This window comes from Meriones unguiculatus, chromosome 20 (assembly GCF_030254825.1).
Source record: "Meriones unguiculatus strain TT.TT164.6M chromosome 20, Bangor_MerUng_6.1, whole genome shotgun sequence".
NCBI lineage: Eukaryota > Metazoa > Chordata > Mammalia > Rodentia > Muridae > Meriones > Meriones unguiculatus.
The window spans coordinates 10,380,421-10,396,446 of record NC_083367.1 but is presented as its reverse complement, the minus strand read 5'-3'; positions in this window follow the sequence as shown (position 1 = coordinate 10,396,446).

Sequence of the window (16,026 nt, the reverse complement as noted above, 5' to 3'; positions counted from 1 at the left end):
GCTCCTCATAAAAACAACAACAAAACCCTCAGCACAAGAAAAGTCTACAGACCAAACTGAAATAACACCATAACTTCATGAGAGTAATGCCTGATAAATTTGTCCAAAAATCCTATGAAACTTTCATTTGACTCTAAATCCATACTATGTCTGAGGAGCAAGAAGTCAACAAATCCTCAAGAGGGAAGAACCGTCTGACTGAGGACTAAGGGTTTGAAAACAGTCTTTTCCCTGTACTGAATAATATTTCAGATTGATTTTCTTCTGTTCCTCCTTTTTTGGGTGCATGGCAGGATGTAATAGATACCTTGGCTGGGAAGACAAGGCCGAAGGACACATCTACCTGGGAAGGAGAAGAGAGCAATGACCACAAAGGTCCTCCTGCTTATTCCTTGTTACAAGTCCAGTAAGAGGTAGAAAAGATTTAACTTCAAAACACTTCTAGAATTTTTATTAAGTTAGTGATTAGATAGTTTTGAGGACTAAACTGTGATTAATTATAATTAAACCATATCCCTTTTGTTGTCTAAGCATAATTGAAACAGTTTTGAGATTATGGAAAGTTGCTTATTTTTGTTTTTTCCTAGGAATGTGTAAGATATCTTTCCCACAAAATATGTTTTGAAAAGCTGCTGATAGATAAGTAGAGAGATGATAGATAGATAGATGGTAGATAGATTGATGATAGATTATTCTACAAGGAATCTTTCTTGTTTAATGAATCTATAATGGGTAAATCCTACATGTTTATTAGAATGTAACACAAATTTCCTCAACTACAGATGGATGTAAACACATCAATAGAAAGGACTAATCAAAAGATGGTCTTTTTCTTTGTTCTGAACAATCTCTCTCTCTCATATATATATATATATATATATATATATATATATATATATATATGTGTGTGTATGTATATATGTATAAAATTGCTGGAGTGGTGCAACAGTAGTGACTGTTCTTTATTGTTATGACAAAATACACAATAAAGGCAATTAAGGAGGAAGGATTTATTGTGACTTCCAGTTTAAAAGGGAGTAGAATCTATAATGACAGGAAGTCATGTGAAGGAAGCATGAGGAGCCTGGACACATCACATCTAAGTCAGGAAGTAGAAGAAATAAACAATGATGTCCAGCTCTTTTTTTACTCAAAACCCCCTTCACTTTTTAACAAACATTAATTCAATTGTAATATGTCTTGAATAGCATATAGTATTCCAGCTTAAAAACAGTTTCCAAATTTTTAGGTGATTTAAAGTGGAACTGGAAGCAAATGTGTGTGTGTGTGTGTGTGTGTGTGTGCGTGTGTATTAGTGTGTGTATGTATAAACATATAAATGCTACATACTGAGATCATTTAATGTTGCTTGTATGTATACATTGTAGGGCTGACAGGGGAGATTGGATAACCCCTGAGGGTGCTTATCTCTAGGAAAAGATGAATGATCCCCTTTTCAGCAATTAGTAATTGCTTATAGTTCTTCATCTGGGGACCCCATGCATCTTTCCACCCCCTTTTCCTTTATGTTCCCTGTAATGGTTGGAATGTACCAATTGGATCTGGGCACATCATAATAAGTTGTTTTCTATATTTTATCCAGTTATGTCTTTGTAATCATCTCTGTTCTGTGAAAACAAGTCTGTTTTAAAGAATTATTGGCTTAACATTTTTTCACACAATATACTTTTATCATGTTCTTTCCACTCCTCCAAGTTCTCCCTAGCTTCCCTACCAACTTCTTGTTTTTATCTCAGTGTCTCGCAAAACAATGAATAAATAAATAAAAATAAGAAAAAAAGTAACCTGAAGAGAACAACAGCAAAAACAACAACAGCAAAACCAACAACAGTGACACAAGCATATAGAAAACTTTGTGTTGTTGTGTTGGCCTAGTACACTTGGGCACGGGACCTGCCCTGGAGTGTTGCTTATACCCAGCATCAGTCCATTCAAGAAAACTGTTTTCCCTCTGTATCAATTATCCATAGCTTCTTGGAAAAAGGTAGGCTTTTGTGCCTACTTCCCATTCTCTGTGCTCAGATTTTGTCTGGCCTAAACTTGTGCAGGTCTTGTGTGTGCTGTTATAGTCTCTGTGAATTCACGTGTGCATCAACCCTTTTATAGAGAACTGTTTCCTTAGAGCCATTCTCAATCACCAACTCTGGCTTTTACAATCTTTCTGTGACCAATTCTGCATAGATCCCTGAGTTTGAGGTGAGATGTTTAATAAAGACATCTTACTTAAGGTCGGGTGCTTTAATGTTCCTCCCCCTTTACCACAGATGTTCTCAACCCGTGGGTCATTACTCCACTGGGGACTGAAGGACCCTTTAACATGAGTTGCATATCAGATGCCGTGCATGGAAGATATTTGCATTACAATTCATAACAGTAGCAAAAGTATAGTTAAGAAGTAATAACAAAATAATTTTGTGGTTGGGAGTCAGCACAACATGAAGCTATATTAGGAAGGTTGAGAGACAATGTGAGAGACAATGCTGTATACACTCAAGAGCTCTGACCCACGGCCAAAGCCCAAAGTGAGCAGAGCTTTTCAAGTTTAGCAGAATGAATCCCAGTAGTGTGTCAAGACATTAGGGAGCAGCTGGGAGAAAAAGGCAGACATGACACAGAAGTTGTTCCCAGTCATACATGTCCTAGGGAAGCCCATAACAATGGAGAAAATGATTCTGATGCTCTTGTCAAATAAACACTACTGGGTTTTGCATCTGAAATACACAAATCTATGCTTGGTGGGTTAAAGCAGTCTGGAATCATGGGTTTGTGATCTATAGTCAATTGTTAGTTCTCAAACTTACTTCTTAAGTAGCAGGTAAGGCCGCATAACTAAAACATGCCTCTTAGTTTAATTCTAGGAAGATAGTAAAAGCGTTATGTTTATATGCTCAATACTTATACCCAATAGACTTTTTCCTATATTATCCATTTAAGTAAGATAATTATTTGCCACTCTGCCGTTTACAATGCTTTGCCTGATCTACATAGTTTGAAGGGGAAAACCACTTTGTATGTCGTTTGTGATTGGTGTGAACATTTTTAAACTGTAGGAGAGATTGCTTGGGAAAATGCAGAGGTTGGTCCCAAGAGCTCTTGATTAACTTCTGTAGCAAGTCATTTTTTTTTTCAAAGTCAGCTGTACTATTGCAGCCAAATTTCAAGGTGACCACCTGTCAAGAGCTTCTAGGGAGAAGAAAGCAAAATGCCTGTCTTATTTGTGTACTTATTTTTATCAGCATTTCTAATTTACCAGAGGGTATTTTAGGCTAAAATTTTAATGGGATGGTAATAGTTAGCAATGAGTAAATAATATGAATTCCCAGTTGCTGTAAGTTTCATGTTAGCTTTGCATGGTGAGGCTAGGAGCTACCATGGAGTGTGGGATTATGCAGGAGAGATGGACATGAATAATGAAGCTTGTGCTGTTTCCCAGCCAACCTCAGTTACTCTTTTTCCAGGAAGGGCATGGCCCTTTGCTCTGAGCTGAGTCCTAATTAAGCTATACAGAGAAAACATCCAAGTGACAATGATTTACAAATGATCAAGTTATTGTGCGCTTTGCTTAGGCCCTCACCAACTGAAGTGATTTCTTTATTATGACTGTCTGTCTGATACTACATTTGAGTCAAATATAAAACAATTATAGATATTTGAAAGGCTGTGCAGAGCAATTAAAAACAAATGCTGCTGCTCTTGTGCCACAGTGTTAAAATGAATGAAGAACTGAAATTTATGAAAGTAAATGATTTTTATAACGAATACAGAATCTGATAAAGCCATCACGTTCAGATTCTCACCCCCTCAGATTTACTGTGTTGACTAAGCACACAGCATAGCTGGATGGAGTGGAAAGGAGAACAGTGAAGACACGGCAAGTCTCAAAGGGTCTTCCCTGGTATCCAGGATTTATCTCATGCATATTTCAATGAATGATGTAGAGAAAGATTATTAGCACAGTGGACTTGCAGAGAGATCATCTGGGGCAAAAATGTACTTGACTTTAAGAGTTACCGCGTTGACTATAGGGGGAAGTGAAAGGGACAGTTTAGAGTAATTCATAGCCTTTGCAAGAGAGGAGTCTTTGTCTTTTGGAAATTTGTTGTTCTTTCATCTTTCCTAGCTCTTACTTTAGAGAGCTCTGACTTCTAACAGCAGCCCAGATGAAAGGACACAGAAGAGGAGACATTTTCCAGGAACCCGTACGCCTTCACTGCCATGTTGTGACTGCTGAGACGCCTACCCCATGTACTAAGCAAGTATCATGTTTTGGCCTTTCCAGGGTGAGATAGCCATTGCTGGATTATTTTACCTATGTCTTGAAAGCCAGACTAGTTAAAATATATACATATATATATTTATATATATATGTGTGTGTGTGTGTGTATGTGGTTTATTTTTAAAACTACCTATAATTGAATATATATACATATATGCTACTAAATTTTATTATTATTAAAATTGAGCTATATGATTGAATGTATTTAATATTTAAGCATAGGTAATTTTAATAATGTATATATATTCAATTATAAGTAAACATACATACCCATATTCGCTCAGTTCTATTTTTTTAGAGAACCCTGACTAATAGAGGACTTTTTAAAAATATTCTGATCTTCAAAGTCCCACTGTCCCCTATCACATGTACTAGGGTAGTGTACCTGAGAGCACAGAGTAAAATTCTACATCACTTTACAAATTCATTATGTTCCTGCGAATGGTGTGACTAAAGCTGCTGCCCTCTTCCTCACATTTTACAATACGTTCCTGACAGCTTCATTAGCAAACTGTAAACCTAGAAATGAAAGCCTTGCTGTAAAAAGGTCATTGCACCTCAGAAACGGTAACACAGAGACTCTGGGGAAGCTACAGATTGGAAAGTACCCCAGGAAGGCACAGGGCTCTGGGGCTGGTTCAGTATAGTCAAACTTCTGAAAATTTGTTTAATGGCTAGAATGGTTTATATGCTTCTGAAAAGCAATGGATTCATGAAGCCATATGACTAAAGTTCTTCTCTTAACCAGCTTAAAAAAATCTAACACTTTGTTCTAATTTACACAAAAGGAATATTGTTTTAGGAAAGAGTGACCATTCTAACCCAAATTTGCCTTGAGAGGTGCAGGATCTCTTTAGGAAAGAGTTTAAAATCATTTTGAAAGATTTATTTATTTACTTATTATCTTATTGTATGTGTTTGTTTGTTTGTTTGACTGCCTGCCAAATATGAGCAAATGCCCATGGAGGCCATAAGCAGATGTTTGTATCCTTTCGAGCTGGATTTGCACGTGATTCTGAACCACCCAAGGTAAGTGCCAGGAACCAAATTCTAGCGCAATAGAGGAAGAGCAAACACTCTTAACCCTAATCCATACTGCCAGCTCCCAGTTTGCTAATATTAAGAACTACTGTAAGTTGTCTTTATCAAATCAGTGGCACATTTTGCTGTCCAAACCAATAAAGAATAGACACAAGAAGTGCCTTGTGAACACAGTCATTTAGGTTTTCTTTCTGGCAATTCTAACGTCAAGGTTAAACAGAGCTTCTCTGAAGAACAGTTCCTGATTGTCTTCTCAAGAGCGCGTTGGTATCTACTCTCATTTAATAGTCTCAGTTTCATGAAGGATGGCCTAGTGAGAAAATGGAATTTTAGATATTGATAAACTCTCTAAGGTCACCAGTGGCTAGCCTCTGGGCATGACCATCAGACAGTATTTTGTAAGACGATTAGAATGTTTAAGTTATATTGTATTATATCATATTCTATTAGGACCATTGCAGCTTTTGCAATACTTGTTTGGCTTACTATTTAATATAGGATTAGAAATTTGATTTTAAAGGCAGGACAGCTATTGTCACTTCCTTACAGATAAACACACCGAGGTATTATGAAGTCAACAGAATTTTTCAAGTTCAATTAGAAAAGAGAAGAGACTGAAACAAAGGATATTTGACTTCTAATTCAAGGTTGCCTAACATTACAGCATTGGAGACCAAATAAATGTATATGTTTACAACAGAGTTGATAAATCCTTAGATGTCAGATCCAGCAGATTATTAAAGGTCATCAGGTGTTCTTAATATACATCTCCTGCTTCTTCAGGCTAATGTCAGGGAGGGTAACCATGCAAGTCTGTATAAAACCCTTTGCTGTCACTGCTGGAGACAGAATCCTGGACTCCAGCCCCATTGGCCTGCCCCAGTGAACCATTTCTCAAGGCCTTATCTTTTGGATACAGAAGCATATTACTAAGGACTGTGAAAGGGAAGTTGACTTTAATCTTAATTGACTGCAGAACACTATTTATTAAATGATCTTTCTGTGTAAAATACCACTACCATAGAAGTCAGGAATCCTAGGGCAGAGCAAAGGTTATTAGAAAAGTCATGCTTGCAGTAACTGTAACATCTGTCACTCTGAATTTGCCATCAAAACACAGATGCAGTTCTAAACAGACCATAGCCGATTACAGAAAGTGCTGTCCACTGCTGTTCCTCCTCTGCTCAATTTGCATGCCAGACTAGGACAAGGTTTTATCTGAGAACCATATGAGGTATTTTTTGTTGCTGATTTGTTTCCTTGATGCTAGAATAAACTTATGTTTTTCCTCTCATTTGTGAAAACAGTTCAATGAATATTGTAGGTAGAGCATATGTGGCTTCTTCTGCAGTACTTGTTTAGTTAATCAAGATTTAGTTTTCCTACGGCCATAGAATAATTAAAGCAGCATCTAACTCTATCTAAGAAATTGACTATTTGTACTAAAAGAGCTATGGATACCAAATCCCCTTTTTCTCTTAGGATATCTGTATCTTTTGGTCTGACAGTATGAGGTAATACAGCCCAGCTTCATTAGTTAGCACTATATTTTGGTGAGTATATGCATTCAAATCTATGCCAATGATAACTTATTATTTAATATAATAAAGACATTAGACACATAATACGCTTAGTTCCTAAGTCTTGGATAAGTAATCTGGGTAGTATGGATAGGCTTGTTGCTAGATTGATTCCCAATAAAGGTTACCCTTAGACAAGTTCCTTTTGCTCATCATGAAAAGAAAGTATATGAGTATATTGTGTACAAGAAACTGAAACATGTACGGCACATGCCAGGAGTGAGTTTCAAACATTTTCCACCACATTTAGGAGCGTAGGCATTTTACAGGTTTGCAATAGTTTCTTGCTTTTCATGATGGCCAAAGCAAAGTGATCATATATATAAAACCATGGCTGAAGTACATGTGTCTTCAGCAATAGAGACTCACCTTCCACTTTTAGCTGGCAACCGAGGCCAAAAATAGTCTCTTGTAACAGTTTGGGAATCTCTCCAGCAACCCTGACTAACCCTGGCTAAAGACAGCTTTCAGGCCTGGTGTTTTTCTTAGAATATATTTGGCTCTTGATGGGGAGCATTGTCAGTCCAGAACGGAAAATTATATTTTAACTATATATGTATATTTATACACTAACTTACATGTAGTTGGGATATTTTAGGTAAGTAATAATATGATTCCTTATGATTTTTTCAGTCATCTTTGCAGTTATTTTATCCACCTTATTCTGTATTCATCTCCCCCTTCAATTGTTTTTTTTTTTTCCTTTTCCCATAGGTTCACAGGTAACATGTAACTGATTCCCTCACATCTCACCTCACCAGTAGCCTATTTTACTTTCTCAGCTTCTGCAGCTACTACAGGATATGCACTCACAGCTCAAGATTTGGACCTATGAACCTCAGAGGAGAGAGAACACATGATGTCTGTCTTTCTGGGCCTGGGGTATCTCATTTACTATAATCTTTCTAGTTCTATATACTTACCTGGGCATTTTATAATTTTGTTTTTCTTTACTGCTGAATAGAATTCCATAGTGTATATATACCACATTTTTGTTATCCCTTCATCGGCTGACAGACAAAAGGAACTGTCCTGAAAGCCTTCTCCTTGAGTCTAGTTTTCATGGTACCAAAATGTGCCATGCAAGCTTCCAAAGTAGAGAAGCAACCAATAGCCCCACTGAGCTATGACATCTATGAACCACAGCAATGACTAGCATAGCATGATAGCCCCAAGGGTGAAATCATTGTATACATCCCTTGGTAGTAACAAACATCCCTCTATTTGGACTTAAGATCCTTTCAACAACAGGGAAATCAAGCTTTGTACTGGAAACTTAGCCGACTGCCCAGGTATAGTGACCTTACGGACCTTGAAGAGAAACTACAAACTCTGCTTTGCTAAACTAGCATAATCCTCAACTACATTCTAAATATTTGCACTTATACTCATATAAAAGCATAGTCTTCACCTCTCATGAAGGAAACTTCTCTCTGCATCAGATAGAAACCATTACAAAAATTACAGATAATAGAAGTACAGAGCTATGGAGTCAAGTCTTAACTGATACATGTACAAAACAATTCCAGCACCTAAGGCTTAGAGATCACTGTGGAAGAGGTGAGCAGAAAGACTCTAAGAGTCAGAGGAACATGGAGTTTGCTGTGATATTTTGTCTCTTAGTTATGTCAGATGCTACATCCATAGTCTCACCAACATGACTGCCTAAACATGAGCTAAACAAATACCAAAACAATAGTCATGACAGCACAGATCTGGGAGAGGAGCAGGAGGACTGTGAGGGAATGTCTAAGAGGCCTTAACCTGTTAGAAACATCTAATGATAACTAAGAAATGCTAAAAGTTGGAGAAATAGTCTTCCCTAGAGAAGAACATAACAGTTGCGTTTCAAAACTAAATGGTCAGCCCCGAAAACATACATATGAGTAAAGTTATATGAGGTTTAATGACATTTGTAAGGATTTCCCACTTATTAAAGATGATATCTCAAGACAATTTGTAGAGTAGACTCTGTGTTAAAAAAAATTAATTAAATCAGTTGAGGGTATGATCTGTGGCAACGACAAAGGAGTGTGCAGCATAGGTCCTGCACATTATCCCCACAGCTTAGAGTTAGTAAAAATTTAGGTAAATACATGTGTTGATCCAAAAATGGCTCCCATAGATCCTATATCTGCTCCTTTCCCTGATAGTAGTTCTCTGATTATGCAAGCTTTTCAAGCTTCAGTCTAAGCCATTATGGAATGTTTTCATGTGTCAGGTTCCTAAAAAAAAAAAATCCAATTAAAAGCTCAGAAGTTAAAAGCTCAGGGTCCTCTCTGATTAAAAAACAAGAACATATACACAAGGATATTCTTGCCTCTAAACTGTATCAAATTACTCTTCCTAATATATGGATTGCTTTTGGAAGAAGTGGAACATTATTAGAGTTGAAAGAGAAGTGCTATAGGCTAAATTAAAAGTAATTATTCACCTCTGTTTAACTCATATTCAGCTAATAATGAAGTCTTTGAAGATCTGTTTCTAAGTAATCCTTCATCATTTAAATTCTTCAATAGATATATATGACCCCAAATTTACCCTGCCAACAAGATGTGGAGGGATAAAGATAGAGCAGATAGAGCAGATATTGAAAGAATGCCCACCAATGCCTGGCCCAAGAAAAGACCCACCCTATTGGAGATTGCCAGTCCCTGACACCATGAAGGATACACTGTTAAGTTTGCAGACAGGAGCCTTTCAGAGTTCTTCTCTGAGAGACTCTGCCCAGCATTGCATCAAAACAGATGCTGAGACTCATAGCCAAACATTGGACAATGAGTATGGAGTCTTGTGGAAAAATGGAAAGATAGAGAAAAGGACCTGGAAGTGACAGGAGCTCTACAAGAAGACTAACAGAGCCAACTAACCATGTCTGCTGAGACTGAAGCATCAACTAAGGACCATGCACAAACTCGACCTGGGTCCCCCACAATGATTTAGCAGATGGACAATTTAGGCTTCATGTAGGTTCTCTAGTAATGGAAGTTGGGACTGTATCAGACAAGGATTTATTGCTAGCTTTTTGATCATTTCACCCTGGTGGCACTGCCTTGGCAGGCTACAGGGGACAAGCTCAGTCCTGCTGTAATTTGATGAACTGGGGAGAACGGGAAAGGGAGCTCCCATTTTCTGAGAAATAGACAGAATAAGGGAAGGGGAGAGAGAGTGAGACTGGGAGGAGAGGAGGTATAGGGCTACAACCAAAATACAAAGTGAATAACAAATAACTAAAATTTAAAAAAATAAAGAGAAATTTCTTTTAAAGGGAATTTTACTGCTAAATAACACCTATAAGATGATTAATTTATTTTTTCTTTATTAATTACACTTTATTCACTTTGTATCCCCGCTGTGGTTCCTTCCCTCCTCCCATCCCAATCCCTCCCTTCTTCCACCCTCTGCATGCATGCCCCTCCCCAAGTCCACTGATAGGGGAGGTATTCTTTTCCTTCCTTCTGATCCTAGTCAATTAGGTCTCATCAGGAGTGGCTGCATTGTCATCTTCTGTGGGCTAGTAATGCTGCTTCCCCTTCAGGGGGAGGTAATTAAAGAACAAGCCAATCAGTTCATGTCTGTTCCTATTACAATGGAACCCACTTGGATACTGAACTGCCATGGGCTACATCTGTGCAGGGGTCTTAGGTTATCTCCATGCATAGTCCTTGGTTGGAATATTAGTCTCAGGAAAGACCCCTGTGATCAGATTTTGTGGTTCTGTTGCTCTCCTTGTGGAGTTCCTGTCCTCTCCAGATCTTACTTTTTCCCAGTTTTTTTCCTAAGATTCCCTGCACTCTGCCCAAAGCTTGCCCATAAGTCTCAGCATCTACATTGATAGTCTGAAGCTTCTGTAAGGCAAAGGACACTGTCCTCAGAACAAAACGACAGCCTACAGATTGGGAAAGGATCTTCATCAACCCTATATCTGACAGAGGGCTAATATCCAGTATATATAAAGAACTAAAGAAGTTAAACAGCAACAAATCAAGTAATCCAATTAAAAAATGGGGTACAGAGCTAAACAGAGAATTCTCTGCAGAGGAATATCAAATGGCAGAGAAACACTTAAAGAAATGCTCAACCTCATTAGCCATCAGGGAAATGCAAATCAAAACGACCCTAAGATTTCACCTTACACCCATCAGAATGGCTAAGATCAAAAACTCAAGAGACAACACATGCTGGAGAGGTTGTGGAGAAAGGGGAACCCTTCTCCACTGCTGGTGGGAATGTAAACTTTTACAACCACTCTGAAAATCAATCTGGCGCTTTCTCAGACAACAAGGAATAGCGCTTCCTCAAGATCCAGCTATACCACTCCTAGGCATATATCCAAAAGATTCTCAAATACACAATAAGGACATTTGCTCAACCGTGTTTGTAGCAGCCTTATTAGTAATAGCCAAAAGCTGGAAACAGCCCAGATGCCCCTCAATGGAGGAGTGGCTGCACAAATTGTGGTATATCTACACAATGGAATATTACTCAGCAATAAAAAACAAGGAAATCATGAAATTTGCAGGTAAATGGTGGGATCTGGAAAAGATCATCCTGAGTGAGCTATCCCAGAAGCAGAAAGATGCACACAGTATATACTCACTCATATAGACATATAATATAGGGTAAACCTACTAAAATCTGTACACCTAAAGATGATTAATTTAAAATTGTATTTCATGAACCATCAGAATATCTCTGTATTCTGTTTTCATTCTTTTTCTAGTTCTTGTTGGATTTAAGCCACTTTTAATTTTACTATCTTAAGAAGTATGCTAACTGAAAGTCCCTAGGATTTTAAAAAGTATTTTTTATTAAAATTTATTATATCACCTTTCCTTTTTCTTTCCTATCTGTCTCAGGATCCCCACTTCCTCTCAAATTGATGGCCTAATTAATTATTTATTTAATAATTTAATTATTATTGTTTTACCTACACACATGCACACATACTACTCACTGAATTCATTTTTATTGTTTGTGTGTATGTGATTTCAGTTCTAATGATTTTTTTTTATTACCTAATCAGGTTTAACCTTGGAATAGGCTAATCTCCTTTTCTCAGCTGTTGTCAGTTACCTGTAGTTTTTTATCATATTTTTACCCTTCCATGTTTGCATGTCTACTTCATGTCAGCATATCTGTTGATAGTGTCAATGTTTAGGTCTTCTTTAATCAGTTGATATAGAAGACACAGTCAAACAGCAGGCTTTTTGGTGTGTATGGCTTATATAATCTTTCCTCCTCCTCATTTATAATGCCCACTGAGACTTTGGCGTCTTTCTGCCACCTTGCTTACAATGCTCACTGAGACTTTGGTGTGAGAATCGCCTGGTAGATGTGCCTGTCAAGGCTGGGCTTTCCATGTTCTGAAATCATGCCCGGTGATAGTAATCTAAGCAATTACCTGGGACTAGTGAGGTCATGGATCTTAGAAGAGGACCTACTACCACAGCTTTACTAGACAAGCATAACTCCCAGCTACATTCTAAAACTTAACCATATACCTACAGATAAATGTAGCTCTCATTCCTGCTCACAGAATATTATATTTTCTGCAAATAGAGATCATTACAGAAAACCACAATTGGACACAATGAATGTTTAAATCTCTAAGATTAAAAGGCCAAATAGCTTACAAAATTCCAGGAAAGCCAGGATTATTTAAACATAAATTTTAAAACTCAGTGTTTTTAGTGAAAAAAAAAAAGAAAAACAACAACTTTTATTATGTACCCTGTATTACAAATTAGAAAATACTAGCTACATAAGAAATGTTTCAGAATGTCCCAAAATAAAAGTGCTATCTGGTAAGGTGGGGCTTCCATTACAGTGCCTATGCTGAAAGAGAGGCTGCCTCTGAGAGGCTGTCTATGACAGAGAAGTAATATTGTGTCATTGCAGTTTCATGCAAAGACTTTAGAATCTATGTTAGTCTTTTTGGTTTAAGTTTATTGAAATTCGGTTACTAACAGCTTTCATTGTATTAAATAAAAATATGCCTTTTCCCCCTCCATTCTCTGAATACATATATAGTAACACATTCTCTTGAAGGCCTATTTTTAGATGCTGGAAAACAACATAGATTTAGACTGAGATCAAAATATTCAGGCAGCACACTAAGGTCCCAAGAGCTTTCTCTACCTGAAAAGAAGAAAAGGAAAATCCAAACACTTTATTAGCAACTGTATACTTCTCTCCAAAGGCACAGGCTTAGCCTGCTGTGTTCCCATCACTTAGTCTTCCCTCCTCCAGGGAGATACTCAAAACCAAGCTCATCATGGCTGCAAAGCATTCTGTGAAGGAACAAAGCATCTGTGGTTAATGAACTGGTCCAGCAGGACCACCCTGCTAATGGGAAACTGGTCCTCTAACACTCAGGTGAAATGTGTTCCTTGTCCTTGCGGACCCCCACTTTTTTCTTTTGCTTTTTCTTTTCTTCTTTAAATAGAAGGGAAACCTCTTTGACAGTATTAAATGTTCAGGAGGTCATGAAAATCTGCTATTAGAATCACTATAATTGTGTAACATCAGAATTGACCCAAATGTTCTGCAGTAAGCAAGAATTCCACAATGTACATACAGTTTTCCACATTTCCTTTGGCTCAGAGTGTTTTTACTCCCTTCCAATTATTTATGCCTCAAAGAAAAACTAAAGTAGACATCATAAGTGACATAGATTAATGAGATATTTAGTATTTCCAACACAGATATATTTTGGAATGAACTACGTAACTCTCAGGCCTTCATATTTTCCATAAAAATATTCTCGTTACACTATGTAATTAACCTCATATTGGTTCTGTCATTGTTGTCTCTTGTTTTGCCTAACTCATCCAGTTTTTTTTCAAAGAATTAATACCATATTTGTTTAAAAAATATGTGTGTTATTTGTCTCAAATTCAAAGTTAAACTATACTATATTTTAAAGTACTAGCAAATTGACATTCCTCCACTTTTAAAACATCCTGAGGTAGTAACTAAGGTTCTAATATTTTTGAATTATCACTAGTTTTTATAAATCTTTTTTTAATTTAAATTTATTTTTAAATTTATTCACTTTATATCCTGATCATATCTCCCTCCCTCATCATCTAGTTCTTTAGTGGAAGATTCACCGGTTTTACTATGGTCCTTTGTTCTTACCTATATTCCATGGTCTTTAGGATGCATGACCCTTTGGTATCATTCCATTAATTTGTACCTTCGTGATAACTGTTTCAAGTCAATACCAATCATTGTTGACCTATAGATAGAGCCTTCTCTTCCTTTCTTCCTTCCTTCCTTCCTTCCTTCCTTCCTTCCTTCCTTCCTTCCTTCCTTCCTTCCTTCCTTCCTTCCTTTTTTCTTTCTTTCTTTCTTTCTTTCTTTCTTTCTTTCTTTCTTTCATTCAATTTATTCACTTTGTATCCCCACTGCAGCCCCCTCTGTCATCTCCTCCCCATCCTTCTTTTTCTCCCATCTGACCTTTCCTTAGTCCCATGATAGGGGAGTACCTCCTCCCTTTCTATCTGACCATAGCCTAGCAGGTCTCATCAAGGATGGCTGCCTTGTCTTCCTATGTGAGCTGGTAAGGCTGCACCCTACAGGGGAAGGTGATCAGAGAGCCAGCCACTGAATTCATGCCAGAGACAGTCTCTGTACCACTTACTAGGGAACCCATTTGGAAACTGAGCAGCCAATGGGCTTCCTTCCTTATTTAGTAAGCATAATATTGTTCTTTAAGCTATAATTTGCTCTCATCAAATCCTGAAGAAGGCAATTCTTTCCAATTATCATCATTGGCTCTTAGTCTGAAGAGGATGTTGGAATGAATTCTGATTCTTGAAATATACCTTGGATAAATTATTAGATTTATCCTCTAATTAATATTCATGATATAGAAATAAGAAGGAAGCCATAGGCTGGTTTATGTAGAGTGAATATACTTTTCCTAATATTTTTGAATGGTATCCTTGTTTATACAATTTTTTTCACTTTGGAAATTCAGTTTAGTAATTTGGATAAAGTTTCTTGGTATTGATAGGCGTCTAGCTCCCATCCGAAGTCCTTTACAACCTCCTCAAATGACACACTGGTCTTAAAGCATTTTAGAGTTTGTGCTAATCAAATTCTTATTAAAATGTGTTTGTTCACTAAAAACAGAATTTTACTATTTGGTAATTGGTTCCAGTTTTATTTTTTTATTTATTTTATTTTTATTTTTTGAAGGGGTAGCTTTATTTTGTTTTCTTCGTTTGGGCGAGGTTATTGTATTGGAGTTTGGGGAGCTTTTTTTGGTGGTTGTAAAACTTTCTTTTATTTTTTTATATTAATTACAGTTTATTCACTTGGTATCCCAGCTATTGTCCCCTTTCTCCTCCCCTTCCAATTCCACCCTCCCTTCCTCATCTCCTCCCATGCCCTTCCTCAAGTCCACTGATAGGGCAGGTCCTTTTCCCCTTCCATCTGACCCTAGCTTATCTGATTCATCTGAACTGGCTGCATTGTCCTCCTCTGTGGCCTGGCAAGGCTGCTCCCTGATCCGGAGGAGGCAGTAAAAGAGCTAGCCACTGAATTCATGTCAGAGACAGCCCCTGTTCCCCTTACTAGGGACCCCATTTGGATATTGAGCTGCCATGGGCCACATCCGAGCAGGGGTTCTAGGTTATCTCCATGAATGGTCCTTGGTTGGAGTATCAGTCTCAGAAAAAAACCCTGTGTTTGAGGAGCTTTTTGAGAAAGAATTTAATTGGGTAGGGAAGGTGAGAGGATTTGAAAGGATTCAAGGGAAGGAAGAATTTGATGAAAATATATTAAAAGTTAAAAATCATTTAAAATAATAAAAATATAATATAAATACACAGATCAGAGAATTAATTCTTAGTTCACCTTAGTAAGCTTGTGACTCTATTTTTCTGCATGCACTAGAAGCATTTCATTAATTGTAAGTGAATACAAGTGTCAATCAACAATGTACCCAAACACAACCATCAGGCAAATACTTTGTAAGGAACTGTGGCTAAATTCATCTCAGGTGAAAAGCACGGGGGATGAAGGGCTGAAGGTAGTATACAACTTCAGATAACTGAACCCTGTTGATTTGGACTCATTTGGAGACACTGAGAGTAA